Source organism: Molossus molossus, unplaced genomic scaffold (genome assembly GCF_014108415.1).
Source record: "Molossus molossus isolate mMolMol1 unplaced genomic scaffold, mMolMol1.p scaffold_m16_p_14, whole genome shotgun sequence".
Classification (NCBI taxonomy): domain Eukaryota; kingdom Metazoa; phylum Chordata; class Mammalia; order Chiroptera; family Molossidae; genus Molossus; species Molossus molossus.
In genome coordinates, this window is record NW_023425349.1 from 58,537,047 (window position 1) to 58,552,670 (window position 15,624).

The 15,624-nt window shown below is 37.1% G+C and overlaps 1 protein-coding gene across 16 annotated transcripts in view; it reads left to right on the forward strand.

Annotated features, from left to right (window-relative positions):
• Positions 1–15,624, forward strand: part of KDM4C (lysine demethylase 4C) — a 444,842-nt gene that overhangs the window by 220,026 nt on the left and 209,192 nt on the right. The gene's annotated exons all lie outside the window — the stretch shown is intronic.

The following is a 15,624-nucleotide window of genomic DNA, read 5'->3' on the forward strand; positions in this document are numbered from 1 at the left end:
GTATAAGCAATGATCATTTTATTCTGCTTGATTTTATTAAAAGAAGAAGAAATATATAAATGTTCTGGGCTTTTATATTCTTACATAGTAAATCTTTTATAGTCAACACCATAAACTCAGTAAATAAGATGCTTATTTCTTTGTTCCATTAAAGAAAAAAATAGCCATCAGCTTTAATGATTGCCATAGTCTTGATAGATTTATTTGTTTCTACTTCAGCTATTCTTAAAAGTTCATGTAATACTTTCAGTTCCTACAAAAAGATGAGCTCAGTCCTGGCTATTTGGTTTAGTTTGTTGGAGTGGCATCCTGTACACCAAAAGGTTGTGTGTATGAGACCTGAATGTCCCTGCTCTGAGCTGTTCTCCCTTCCCCCACAGAACCATGCTCTGCTGGGGTGCCCAGTCCCAGGCCCAGGCCCAGGTGGTTTAAACAGACTCACCTTGGAGGTGGTGCCTGTAACCTATAGGAGGGAGTGGGCACTTTCTCTCCTTCCCAAGACTGCATTGGCTGACCTCAGCGGGGAGCTTGGCTCTGCTTCCTGGTAATGCAGCTGAAGGGCCCAGCACATGTTCGTCTCTCTCCTAGACAGAAGCCCACCTGGGAGATATAGTTGCAGTGCCTCAGCTCTGCCTGGCTCCCCTTTGCCTCCACACCAAGTGGGAGGGATATTAAAAAAAACAACACCAAAAACAAACATCCCATATGGTGGCCCTCATTGGGCTAGGCCACTGCCCAGGCTCTGACCAGGCCAAATATCTGTCCTCTGTGACCTCAGATTGATCAGTACAAGTGCAGATTTCCAGCCCAGTGCTGCTCCCCACTGCCTTGGGTCACAGCAGGATGGGGCAGGCCCAGGAGTTCTGCAGGTGGAAGGAGGGATGCCAGCCATGTATTCCAGGTGGGCAAGACCTATCTTTTTTCCCAAGCCACACTGTGCAGCCCCCATCTGGCTCTCTGACCAAAGCTCTTCCAGAGAATCTATATAGTCTTCATTTAAAAAAAAAAACACACAACTTTTTCTTTATTGATTTGAGAGAGAGAGGAAAGGAGAGATAGAAACATTGATGAGAGAGAACATTGATTGGCCTCCTCTTGCATGCCCTGCACTGGGGATCAGGCCCACAACCTGGCATGTGCCTCTTGGTGCATGGGTTGACGCTCAACCAGTGAGCCACACCGGCCGGGCTATATAGACTTTGTTTTAAAGTCTATTTTGTGTGATAGATGTATTGCTACCCCAGCTTTTAAAAAATTTTATTTGCATGAAATATCTTTTTCCCATTATTTTCAGTCTATGTGTATCTTTTTTTAAAATCTAAAGTAGGTCTCTTATAGACAGTATATATATGTGTCTTGTTTTCTATTCAGCTACTCTGTGTGTTTTGATTGGTGCATTTCGTCCATTTACATTTAAAGTGATTATTGATAGGTATGTAGTTATTGTCATTTTATTATTTATAGTTATGTTCCTTTTTTTCTTTTTTTGTTCTTAAAAATGTCCCTTTATAATTTCTTGTAATACTGGTTTGATGATGATGAACTCCTTCATCTTTTCCTTGTCTAAGATCTTTCTCTCTCCTTCAATTTAAAATGATAGCCTTGTTGCTTAGAGTATTCTTGGTTGTAGGTCCTTGGTTTTCATTGTTTTTAATATTCAGTGCCAATTCCTTGTGGCCTGAAAAGTTTCTGTTGAAAATTATCTGACAGTCTTATTGGAGCTCCTTTGTAGGTAACTGTCTTTCTTATGCTGTCTTTAAGATTTTGTCTAACCTTTGGCATCATTTTAATTATGATGTGTCTTGTTTGGGCCTCTTTGAGATCATCTTTTTTGGTACTTTCTGTGCTTCCTGGACTTCTGTGTCTTTTTCCTTCACCAAGTTAGGGACATTATCAGTCATTTTTTCCAATAGGATCACAATCCTTTGTTCTCTCTCTTATCCTTCTGGTACCCCTATGGTGTGAATGTAGTTACATTGATGTTGTCCCAGAGGTCTCTTAAACTATTCTCATTAAAATTTTTTTTTTTGTGTGTGGCTTGGCTGGTGTGGTTCCGTGGTTGAGCATCAACCCATGCACCAGGAGGTCACTGGTTTGATTCTTGGTCAGAGCCCAGGTTGTAGGCCAAATCCCCAGTGGGGGGCCTGCAGGAGGCGACCAGTCCATGTTCTCTCTCATCAATGTTTCTATCTCTCCCTTTTCCTTCCTCTCACTCTAAAAAAAAAATGAATAAAGAAAAAAACTTTTTATTCTCCTATGATTGGGTGTTTTTTGCTGCCTTGTCTTCCAATTCACTGCTTCTCTTCTCTGCTTCATCTAATATGTGGTTGATTTCCTTATCATGTATTCTTCATTTCAGATATTGTATTCTTCATTTCTGACAGGTTCTTTTTAATGTTTTTATATCCTTTTTTATGCTTGCTGTATTATTTGCTGAAGTTCTGCCTTGATTCCTTATAACCATTGCTTTGAACTCTCTATCTGGTAGCTTGCTTGCCCACATTTTATTTAGTTGTATTTTTCAGGAGATAGCTCCTGTTCTTTCATTTAGGACATGTTTCTTTTTCTAGTAATTTTGGTTGCCTCTCTGTGTTTGTTTCTATATATTCGGTAGACCTGCTATGTCTTGGTTGGGTGGCCCCTTGTAGTAGGTGTCTTGTGGGGCCCCATAGTGCAGTCTTCCTAATTATGTTAGCTGGTTGTTCTAGGGGTGTCCTTTGTGTCAGTTATGTGTGCCCTTCTGTTATAGTTGAGCCTTGATGGTTTTAGTTATGTCCATGGTTTGGGTTGACTCTCAGGCTGGCTGGCTGTGAGGATTGGCCACAACTGCAGTGTACAAGTTGCTGTGTCGGTGCTGACCTCATAAAGCAGAATATGCCCCAACAGGGCCTGGTACCTGTCAAGACCTCCTTCTTCGTGTGCCACTTGTAGATCTAACTGGGTTATGCTCTGATGTGGTCTGAAGCCAGCTACCAGGTATGTTGGTTTAGGGGCCTCTTGGAAGAAACTCCAGTGCAGGTCAATGTCTGAGCTTCCTGTAACCAGCCTTGGGCTACGTATTAGAAACTACAAAGTGATCCATGGTTGGTAGCTGCCTGTGCTAGGCCTGGGTGTGCATGAAAGGGGCTAAGCTGAGAACTGAGGCCACCAGTACTGGGTGTGGGGCAGGTCAGCAAAAGGCCCAAGGCACCCTGCCAGTGGCCCATTAGGCTTGCCACTGAAAGAACCTCAGGTGGTACGTGACTAGTGTGAGGCAATTTCTCAGGGAGTCAGCAGGTACAGGAGAGTTGTGTTCAACAGGTTTATACAGATTCAAACTTGGCACCAGTGCTGGGTCTGGGGCCACTCAGCAAAAGTCTTGGTACATTGCTGCTCACCTGGGACCTGCAAACCTTTGTGGTGGGACAAGGCCTTAGGGTAGAACTTGTAAGAGTTTACTAGGCTAACGCAGATTAAGTAAGATTTGGTTGTGTGGCAGAATTTCTCAACAGGGAAAAAGTGGTTCCTGTTGGTTATGTGGGAAGTTGGCCCTTGCTCTAAAGACATATAAAACTCAAGTTTCTCCCTGTTTGTCTTTGGCTCCATTGAACTTGACTAGAATTGCTTGAGAGATTGTTTTAGAAAGACTGCAACGTGGGTTCAGGCTTGTTGCCATTGACAAAGCCTTGTGCTGTGCATGAGTTGGGTAGTGTGGGTTTTCAGAGAGTCATCAAGGTGGAGCTAGTGGAGCTCACCAGGCTACTGCCATGTGAGAGGTGGAGGGCTCAACATAGGGACACTGGTCAAGGCTGTCTCTCCAGCCTTCTCCCCAAAGTCTCACAAGTCAGTCTTTCCTTGTATGACTCTGTTGCGCCCATTCCATCCCAGCTCCTGTCCCTCTGCTTGATCTCAGGGTGAGTGTGAGCATCTGTTTGTACACTATTCCTTTAAGAGTACACCTGGGTTTTCAGTAGCCTTGTGGCTTACCTAGGTGTTGCCTGCTGATTTTTGCAGCCACATGTTATATGGGCTCCTCTTCCTGGCACTAGGGCTCTGGGCTAGGGAGTGTGGCATGGGGCTGAGACCCCCTGCTCCTTAGGGGGGAACCTCTGCATCTGAGATATCCCTCCAGATTCTCATCTGTACATATGGGTGTGGGGCCAGCCCATTTTGTATCTTCATCATTTTTACCAGTCTCAGTGTGGCATCTTCTGTATATCCTTAGTTACATGACTTCTGTTCAGCTAACCTTCAGATGGTTACCCAGGTTGATTGTTCTATGATTTAGCTGCAAATTTGATATGGTCTTGGGAGGAGGTGAGTGCAGTTTTCACCTATTCTGCCATCTTGGAGAGTCTCTCTGAAATTGTGTAAAGGAGTCTTTACTGCTTGGCAGAACATGAGGCTGCTATCATCTGTATTCATGATTACTTACTGGACTCAGCCCAGCTTGGATTGCAATATATTAAAGTACATATGAATATGAGGAAATGTAGATAATTAAAACTGCATTTATTATATAACCAGTTTTTACATTTGGACTGATTAATAGAGCACATACCACCAAACCACTTTATAGATTTTATCAGTAGACCCATTGTCCTTAGGGTAGTGAAGGACTTCTCTTGTCCAGATCTTGTTAGTGATTCATTGGAACAATGACAATTCTACATTTTATTTGAATTAACCAATTTGTTGGAGAATAGATGTAGAGTGAGAAATCTGAGTTGTGGTTCGTAGCTGCATGTCATTTGCTGGACAAAAAACTGATTTAAATCCTGTTCTTCCCATCTTGAGTTCCTAGAATAATAATGAATCTTCTTAAAAGAACTATTTCTCTGCTTCTTTATTGTTGGTATTCCAAATTTGGCCAGAGAGAAACTGAAGAAACAAAGTCTATTATGTTTTTCTACCTTTTCTTTGTTTTTCCTTCTGGTTTATGTTCAATATATCTAGCTGTTTTTCTGCTTTAAATAATTTCACAAAATTAATAACAAAGAAAAAGTAATAGCAGTGCCAGACATATTCTCACACTTACATGGGAATGCAGGAATTGCCAGATAAAGTGTCTCTGAGATGCTGAATTATTTACTTAAAGTACAGCTGCATTGTTTTCTCAGGAAGTGTTGCTGAAAATGTGTTGTCAGTGAATTTAAAAAATTTTATTTACAACAAAATTATTTGTTTTTCTTTTATTTTTTAATGTAAAATTTCCAACCATATTGTTAACATTACAAAGCCTGAGGTAAATTATACTTCTTTGTAAAGGCATTAGTTTTTTGGTCTAGTTAGCTTTCATCAGGTTGTTTCCTGTTTTGGAAGTAATACCAGAGGTTTTAGGTGGCAAGAGACATGTGATCATAGTGCATTGAGTGTGGGCTAGTGTTTATGACAAAGGTGTCATTTTTCCTGGGACTCACATTCAAAATTCAGTATGACATGTAGAATTAAAAAAATACAACCTAGAATTTATTTGAAAGCTGTTACCAAGTTATTTTGTTTCTCCCATCCCAAGAGCTCCTGTGATATATATCCTTAGTATATACTATCTAGAGCTTCCATTCTGCAGATTGCATTATGCATACATGACTGTTTTTTAAAAAATTGTTTCATTTACTCTTTCCTCACCTCTTAAAATATATTTCTTTATTAATATTTTTCTACATTGGTATTAGTGTTTGAACTGTACAAAAAAAGATGGAAAGGTTTAGAGGATGCTGCCTTTATCTCCAATTCCATGGAATTGAAGAGGTGAACATCTCCAACATCAGTCAGATAGTTTTTAGCATGGCCAACATTTTCTTGTGAAACCTGGAAGATGACTGTGTTTGGGGCTTCCATTACTCAACATGTTCCTGTGTACTCAGTTGTTGCTCAGTAAATGGGAAATGGAAAATCCCAGAGAGGCTGGCAGGTAGGAAACTGAATCTTGCATTTTGCATCTCTTGAAACTCCCCCCCCCAATTTACTATTCTTGTGACATCCAGCGAATCACTGAGCATTTTTGTGCCTTAGTTTCTCATCTGTGAATTGTGAAGATTAAAGCAGATGCTTTACTTTTTAAGATTCTTTCTAGGTGCAGTATTAACTTCTGATTGTGTCCACTTAATCATTTAAAAAAATTATCTGGCCCTGGCTGGTTTTGCTCAGTGGTTAGAGCATCGGCCCACGGTCCTGAGAGACCAGGGTTCAGTTCCCACTAAGGGCACGTACCTCCGTTGATATTTGTCCCCGGCTCCAGTTGGGGTCATGTGGGTGGCAACCACTCAGTGTGTCTCTCTTACATCGATGTTTCTTTCTCTCTCTTCCTTCCTCTCTCCCTCCCACTCTGTCTGAAGATAAATGCAAAAGTGTCCTCGGGTACGAATTAAAAAAAAAATTATCTGAATGACTCTCAAAAGTCAGTATATATGAGCATCATAGGCAAAGGATTATATGTCGTATGCTTCCATGTTATTTTCGACAGCTGTCATACATACTTTTTTAAAAAAATCCTCATCTGAGGATATGTTTTTATTGACTTTAGAGACAGAGGAAGGGAGAGAGAAAAAGAGAAAGAGAGAAACATTATTTGGTTGCTTCCCTTATGCACCCCAGCTGGGTTAGAATCCACAACCTACGTATGCACCCTGACCGGGAATTGAACCTACAACCTTTTTTTGGTGTATGTGACAATACTCCAATCAACTGAGTGGCCTGACCAGGGTGATCATATATACTCTTATGAGCAAATATTTATAAAACATTTAGATCACTCAGATTCTGCAGAACCCTGTTTTATCTGATCTTGCCCAATTTATCATCCATATAACATGTGACACGCAAGCATGAATTTAGAACAAAATAACTTCATCTGTCCCTCAATACTAAAGAGTTCAATTTCATGTTGTGTTTAACATGGCAAGCAGGAGTGGATTGTTTAATATGTGTAACTCTGAACTTCTACAACCTTTCTATCTGATATGCAGGTAAGCATTGAGAAGCAGAAATTCTAAAAATAATTTCTACAGAATTTTTTGGAGACCCCTGGAGCAAGCTACTTGATTCTGTTTTCCTTCTTTTTGCATAGTTTTTCTTTGTCTGTTTGAGCTGTGTTCCCATGGGTCAGAAAGATAGAGTTTCTAGTCCCATACCTTAAATTGCTTTATAATTGCCTTACTTTATAAGGGAGACATATCCTGGCATGGTGAAGCCTGAAAATATCCAGAAGAAATTAATCCAAACCTAATATAAGTAGGGGGAGTGGAGGAAACATATTTTAGAAAATTGTTAGCTAGACTGGATAAACTCTATCAACACGGCATGATATCACGCATAAAAAAATAATGAGACCCAGACATTTGTTCTCAACAACATTTCAATTTGGTTATGGGTCATAGAAAAAGAAGTTTGAGATGGAAAAATATGGCTCACATTTAAATGTAAAACCATTTAAAATGTATTGAATATGGTTTGGTTTTGGAATTTCCGCAGTAGAATGCATAAGAGTATGGGAGTTATTCTAGATTTGAATGGGGCAAAGGCTATATTACTTGTAAGCTGTGTGACCTTGGACAAATTAACTTAGAATATTTGAGTGTCTGTTTCCTCAATGTTTTTAAAAAAGAGTTATTGAAAAAATATTTTTAAGGGCCTCTTAATCCTCTAGATACTTAGAATGCCCTTCTCAGTAGGACAGACATAGTGATATTTTCATGGTTTAAAATAGAATGGAAGGGGAAGATCTGATATGGCAGAGGTATCTGAAACAACTCATAGCAATGATTCATTAAGATTAGAATAAGATATTTGATTCTGGTATCATACTTTTTACTATGACCATGATATACCTTTTACCTTCAGGGGACGTTTAAAGCTACTCTCATTTTCATGTCTATGAGAACAAAACATTCCCGATTTTTTTCTGGGTGTGTATTCTGAGGCCCCTGGAACCTTCAAAATGAGGATTCTGTGAGCTCTGCAGACCAGTCTGGGGGAAAACAAGGCATGTTCAGGCCTCCTGCAGATCTTGCTTCTGAAATGAACAAAGGAAATGACCTTTGCACTTCTTATATACCGACTTTGTTGATTAATATTGATCATAGAATTGTATTTCTATTTTCACCCTGCTCAGTCAGTGTAAATGTAATTATATAGTTTACTTTTCCTGTACTCTGCTGAAACAGCCCATTATTTGTCTTTGACTGGTATTATATGAAATATAAACCAGAAAATCAAAGTGCTGTTCAAATATTATTTTTCAACTTAATTAGATTTAAATATTTAAAAACTCAATTTTCTGTATTAAAATTATTTTTATAAATTGTCAAAGTAATTATAATAATTTTCTCCCAAAATTATTTGTGTAAGAGGGCACATGTACAAATGAACAAAGTATATAGATGAAATCAATCAGTGTTATAGTTGATAATTACATATGACTAAGGGGTGAAGGTCCATTTGGGTGTACAGTGGTGGGTGCCTAGTATGTTCCATAGAGAGGCATTAGTAGGAAAAGGCATTTTCTGTTCTATGATTGCATTAGTTTCTTGCAAATTTTTTAGCTTAATCACACATTTTTACCATCCTTGAAAACAAGTTCTGTAAAATACCAGTATTTGAGTAAAAACTGAAACTTAAAAAAATTTCTTTGGTTTACAACAGCATTTTAAGTTTACTTCAGTTTTTGTGCAGTCTAGTATGTTTACACACTTTTTTATTTTTGAACCCCTGTGACAGAGCTAGGAAAGCATTTTTATATGAAGAAACTGACTCAGAGCACATGGTGTCCCAGTTTTATGTAGCTAGTGACTAGAAGAGCTATAGGCAGTCCAGGGTTCAGCAAGCAGAAAGAGTAATGTGGCTACTGCTTATTAATCATATTAAACATAGTCATATTCATTAATTTGTTGGAATAACCACTAGTGTAGAGTTTTATTTTTTATATCTGACTTCTTTAGCTTAGCATGATGTATGGTAGATTCATCTACATTTATTATAGTGATTCTGAATTCGCCTTTTTCTAATGTAATTTCTTAGAATGAAGTTTCTAATTTTTTGAGTCAGCTAAGAAATACTGGTATGTTGGGAGTACTCTAAAGAGAGTGAAATTCAGTTCAGATTTGTACCTGGTAATTAAAATTTTATGATAAAAGAATTAATGGGCTACAGAAGTAGAATTTTTTACTCATCTTTGGAATTTATTTAGAGGAATTCCAATATAAATAGATCCCTTTGTGTTTTTTATAGTTAATCCACATATTAAATTCTCTTATTCATTATTCATTGTCTAGTGAACATGTAAAGAAAAAATTCAGCATTTTTTATAGTATCTCATTAGGTTAGGTATTTCTACAAATACACTAATATCAATAAATGCCGGCTTTACTAACTGCATAATGCATCTGTTTTCTAAAATTGTTTTATTTAACACCTCTAAATTAGGCCATGTTTCTGTTCAAATAATTGATTAAATTTCTTAAAAGTTTAGTGGCTTCTTCATTGGAACAAAATGCTAGAAAATACTGATTAGAAACAATAGTCTTTAAAGTGCATATTGCAAAATACTCTTCCTCAGTCATATTCAGAATCAGAAATAACTAGGCTTAGTATAGCAGAGGAAGTCTTGGGATTCCTGGACATTTATAAATTTAGTGTGACTTAACAGTGTGGCAACTTCCCAAAGAGCTGAGTCTTTCTCTTCTGTACATTTGGTATGATGCAGTCGAAACCTACTCCAGTTAATATTGGGTAGATGTTTATATAGAAGTGAGATGGAGATGAAGATTGAAAATACTATGTGAATAGTAACATGGTTTGTGTTAATGCTAACAAAGTACCAGGTTATTATTTACATGTGTAAAGAAAGAAGAGTATTTAGGGTTTGGTCATTACTAAATTGAAAACTGATAAAAGGGTTAAAGAATAGGAAGTAATGAATGTGATACAAACCTAGATGAATAAAGAAGGATTATAGTAGACCGGTTGATAAAAAAATCAGATTAAAGTACTTATTATAGCCTTGTCAATTTAATACTCATATTCTGTAGTTAAGATTTCTCTTAATGCTCTACCCCTGGAATTGTCTGCATATGCGTATTTTCTTTTAAGTATCTGAACTTAGTACTAAATTATCTATGTTACTATAAAAGGTAGTTTAATGATGAGAATAAAATTATATTTCAGGTCTGGTTACTGATTTTGGCCCTTAAATAGTTATCACTATCAGTCACAATTTCAGTTAAATAAGAGGTTGCTATGCCTAATACACTTTGCAGTGAATAAGTGTGTCTAATTATGTTAACATATTCTTAATTCTTATTGTCATAGCTAAAGAAAGGGGGTTGTTAGAAAACAATGAAATGGAAAATATATATCTTTTCTTTGTACTTTATGAAATACTCATTTTCAGAGAGCAACTTATACAAACTTTTGGACATTTTTACTTTTATTCACAGTCTCATATTTTCATACTTAATATATTTGGAGATGTGAGACAGTTTTACCATGTGTTGAACAGGAAATGATACTTTTTTTTTAACTGTAGCCTGATCTAGTGTAGCAATTTGTTTGTGCCCTGAAGATGATTAACTGATAACCTTCAAGAACAATAATTTTGGGGGGTGGGCTAGATTTTGATTTTGTCATCATTAGCTTCTCCCCCTTTTTTGATTATCCTGTTAGTAAATCTGATTCATTTATTTTTCTGATCAAACATACCTTCACATATGCATTTTTTTCTGTGATTGCTGTCTACAGTGAAATTAACAAGAAAACATTAATTTTTTTTATGAAGAATTTATTTCTTTTTAAAAAAAATAGTTTTATTGATTTCAGAGGGAGGAAGGGAGAGGGAGAGAGAGTGAGAAATGTCAATGAGAGAGAAAAATCGGTCAGCTGCTTCCGGCATGCCTCCTACTGGGGATTGAGTTCACAACTCAGGCATCTGCCCTGACTAGGAATTGAACCAGTGACCTCCTGGTTCATGGTCCTATGCTCAACCAACTGAGCCACACCAGTTGGGCAAGAATTTATTTCTTGTACCTTAAGTTCCAAGATAAAAAGAAAAATTTGGGTTTTACCATAAGAATCTTGATTCATTTTACAAATACCAGCTGTAATGTACTGAGGATTTTCTGTGGAAAGGATGGTCTTGTTGTGTAAGAGCCCCTGTGAGAGTGGAAAGAAAATCATGGACCACTGTTGATCTTGGGTTCTTAAGCTCTTTGATTATTAATTTCCTCTTCTGTTAAAATTGGGATTTCTGTATTTCACAAAGATCTGTGAGGATTGTCTTCAGTAATTTAAGTAAACCACCTGGCCCATGAACCTTATTTGGTGTTTAGTAAATGTTAGTTTCCATTTTCTTTAGTTTTTTTCTAAAATTTTACCCTTTCCCCTACTCCCCTTCCCCTTTGGCAACCATCAATTTATTCTCTATATTGATGAATCTGTTTCTGTTTTGTTTGTTCATTAACTGTGTGTTTGGGTTTTTTGTTTGTTTGTTTTTAGGTTACACATATAAGTGAAATTATATGATATTTGCCATTCTCTGTCTGACTTAATATCCTCTAGGATATTAGCACAATATCCTCTAGGTTCATCCATGTTGTTGCAAGTGGCAAGATTTCATTTTTTATTGCTGAGCAATAGTGGAGTAAAAACGGATTAAAAAGATGCAGTATATATATACCACATCTTCATATCTCATCTTCTTTATCCATTCATCTATCCATGTATGTCTGAGTTGCTTCCATGTCTGGGATATTGAAAGTAATGTTGCATTAGCCCAGCCAGTGTGGTTCAGTTGGTTGCATGTCATCCCATGCACCAGGAGGTCACTAGTTCCATTCCCAGTTAGGGCACATGCCTGGGTTTTGGGCTCGATCCTGAGTAGGGGGCATGTAAGGGGCAGCTGATCCACGTTTCTCTCTCATCAATGTTTCTATCTCTTTCTCCTTTTCCCTTCCTCTCTATGAAAACAAAAACATTTTTTTTAAAGAGAGTGATGCTGCATTAAATATAGGTATGCATATATCTTTTCAAATTAGTATTTTTATTTTCTTTGAATAAATATCCAGAAGTTGAATCGCTGCGTCACATGGAAGCTCTGTTTTTAATTATTTGAGTTCTCTCCATACTGTTTTCCATAGTGGCTGCACCAGTTTACAACTTGTTATTTGTTTATTTTTTTGTCCTCGAGGATATTTTTCCATTGATTTTCAAATAGAGTGGAAGGGAGGGAGGGAGAGAGAGGGAAAGAGAGACAGAGAAAGAGAGAGACATAGATTGGTTGCCTCCTGCATAATACCAACCAGGGCTGGGGATCTAATCGCTACTGAGGTACATGCCCTTGATGAGAATCGAACCCGCGACTCTTTGGTCCAAGGGTAGATGCTCTAACTACTGGGCAGTTTGTTGATTTATTGATGATAGCCATTCTGACAGGTGTGAGGTGATACCTCATTGAGATTTTGATTTGCATTTCCCTGATGATTTGTGATGTTGAGCAGCTCCTTATATGTCTGTTCCCCATCTGTATGTGCTCTGCAGTAGCCTGATGAGATCCTTTTGGCTCAGTCCTCTTCACTGTGGCTTTGTCGTTGGAGTCATTTTTCCTTCATTTCACTCTGCCTCTGAACCTTTGAGTCCAGGCTGGCAGCATTTCCACTGGTATAAAATTCTCAAAAACTGTTGAGGTCTTCTGTGTAATTCATGGGTGCCCAAGCCATCAGATAAGAGGGTCCTCCACATACCTTTCCTGTGTAACCACATCTTTATGCACCAGTATGACCATAAGTAATTACTTCTGCCATAACCTTATTTCCAAATAAGGTCCAATATTCTGATGTACCAAAGGGTTAGCATTTTACCATACCTTTGGATGGAGACACAGTTCAACCCATTAACACCCATGTAACAACCATACAACAACCTTAACAGGTATATCAAGTGGCTCCTAGGCTTCCTTTATCTTATTTTAAGGTATTTTTTCCTTTGTTCCTTCCTGATTATCATTTTAATTCTTCCAAATAGACTGAAAAGCAGAATAATTTGCATACCTTCAAAGCCTTCCTTACCAGAAATTTGCACATAAACTCAATTTAAAAAGTAGTCATGCTGTGTGTCACACACACACACAAAAGTATATTAAAGTAATACTTTAGGTGTTTAAGTATTACCTTTTTATTTTATTAATCATATATTGCAATTATATGAAATTTCTAGTTCTACAGTTTGAATACTAACTTAATATTATTTGTCTTAGAAAGTTGCTAATTTAAAAAAATATTTTTATCTTTAAATTAGATGACTGGTTTTTAGTACAAATAATGGAGAGTGTGAATTTGAATTCCTCGAAGACAGGAACAAAATAATTATGATTCTCTGTAATAAGTCTTAGAGTAGTGAACATAGAAGAATTCAGTGTACACAGATTCCTGATGATTCTCTTTAAATTTGAATTTAGCATTTTTAATTAATATGTATGTTCTTTTTAAAAGAACAGTAACAATAGCCATTCATATTGGTTTTTTGACTTCATATCAAAACTAGTTTCCCAGAAAAGTATTACCTGTTACTGGTTATGTACCAATATAACCAGTACCAATATGTAGTCTCTTAAGTTTCTTTATTTCTAAATGGGACTGTTAATACCTTTCTTTCCTACTATGCATTCTCTTAAATGATCTAATTTAATCTTCACAGGGGTGTAGATGAATATTATTATTTTTCGGTATTAACAAGAGTAGATTTTCTCTATGCTGCTGAAGTTTACTGTTTTTGTCTCTGACATTGTTCCTTCCATTATTTTGAGTATTTTTGACTTTATTTCCTAATGTTTAAAATTAAAAATAATATATATTGTACTTATAGTGAGTCAAGCAGTCAGCTGAGTGGTAGTTGCATGTTTTCAAAATTCATGACTTCTCAGGGAGGGGAATGGGACATTGAAATATATGAGACAGAATTCTCTCATGCCAAAGAAACTTACAGTATCTATATTGTCTACTCATTTTTTTTTCATATAGCAAATATTAATAACAATGTAAGAACATAAAGCTTCTGCTGATGAGTCTAAACTTCTATTTTTTCCTTTAGTGGAAATATTGCATCTTAAACCAAATACATTTAAATTTCTCAGGAGCCTCATTTTTCATATTCCTAAGCCAAGTAAAATGACTTAGAACTCTCTCTATACCTAATAATAGAAAGCAGTGCTGTAGAATAATAGTTCTACATGCAAAGGAACATTTGGTACAATTTGCTTTCAGTGTTCAGGATGAATTTTCTTTGAATAGCAGAATGGTGAGTAGGAAGGCTTTGTGGTAGGAGCAGTAGCACTGAGGTAAGGAAGCATATGGGGCATTTGGGCTCCCCTGACGATACTTGCTGGGTTGAAGAGGAATATTCGTGTTGACTGGCATTGGGAGAGGAACCTGGAAATCTTTCTGGTGGAGTCAAATCTTGGAGCCCTTGAATGCCCAGCTCAGGAATTGAGACTTGATTCTAAAGGGTGATTACACCTTGCTGAACTCAGATATGAAAGATTACAAGATCCTTGAGGGAGATTAAAAGGATAGCTGTAAAAATGAATTGGTGCTAGGAGAGACTGGAGGCAGAGAAATTAGCTTTGTAATGCTAGGATTCAAGGTCTGACGGTTAAGCTGGAAGGATCCTGGTACAAGGAATTTGTATAGGAGACATTTTCGAGGAAGAATTAATGGTAGTTGATGAAAGACTGGATTTCTAGGAGTAGAGGGGGAGGAGGGACTAGGAAGTGTTGAGTATGAATATAGGAGATTGGAAGAATTATCCTATCTTGAGAGCAGAATCTTTGTTTGCAGTAAAAGTTAATTTAAGGCATGTTGAGTGTTAGTTGTTTCCTGAACTTTCAGATCATAATGCCTGTCAACATTTGAATTCTATGGGAGGAAATTTTGGACTGGACATTATTAAAATTAATTTGCATGGAGATGATAATTGTATCACTGAAATATTGAGACTTACAGTTTCAAGGCTGTTTGTTGTGTCAACCAGTATGTTGCCTGGTGTTTTAGGGATTGTCACGGTAGATTAGCCACACCCTCAAGATAATTCTGTGCCACTATTTGAATAATATCTGTCCTGTTGGATGAAGTTTGGGCTAGATGAAATTTAACCTTTACAGGAAACTGTGTGAAGTCTTTATAGGGAGCTTGTTTTATAAGATATGACTGCTAGGTGAGTATGTATTCATTAGAATCAAAGTCCTAGTGTATTCAAAATAATCTTTTCTTTGAACTCATCCTTTTTTCTAGTGGACATGTTTGTAGTGGTGATGGTGGGTGTCTTATGTGATATGATGCAGAAGAGACTGTTCTTTTGCTCCTAATTGTTGGTTATTTTGTAAGAATATGTCTGTTAATAAACATAATATGATTAAAATTTATCTTGAAGAAAATTTTCTCAACCCATTGGTTTAATTATTCTAGTCACAATCATTGGCTACTTTTGTCTGTGAACCTAGATTTTCAGCTTTACAGACCTTTCCGCATTCAGCTCACTGATGCATCCTTCTGATGGGAGGGTGGTTAATCATTCTGTTGCTTTTGAATGTGTGCTTTTTCCTTTTAGTTGTTCCTGGTACACAGTTCTCTATCAACTCCACTATGCCTTTGAACATAT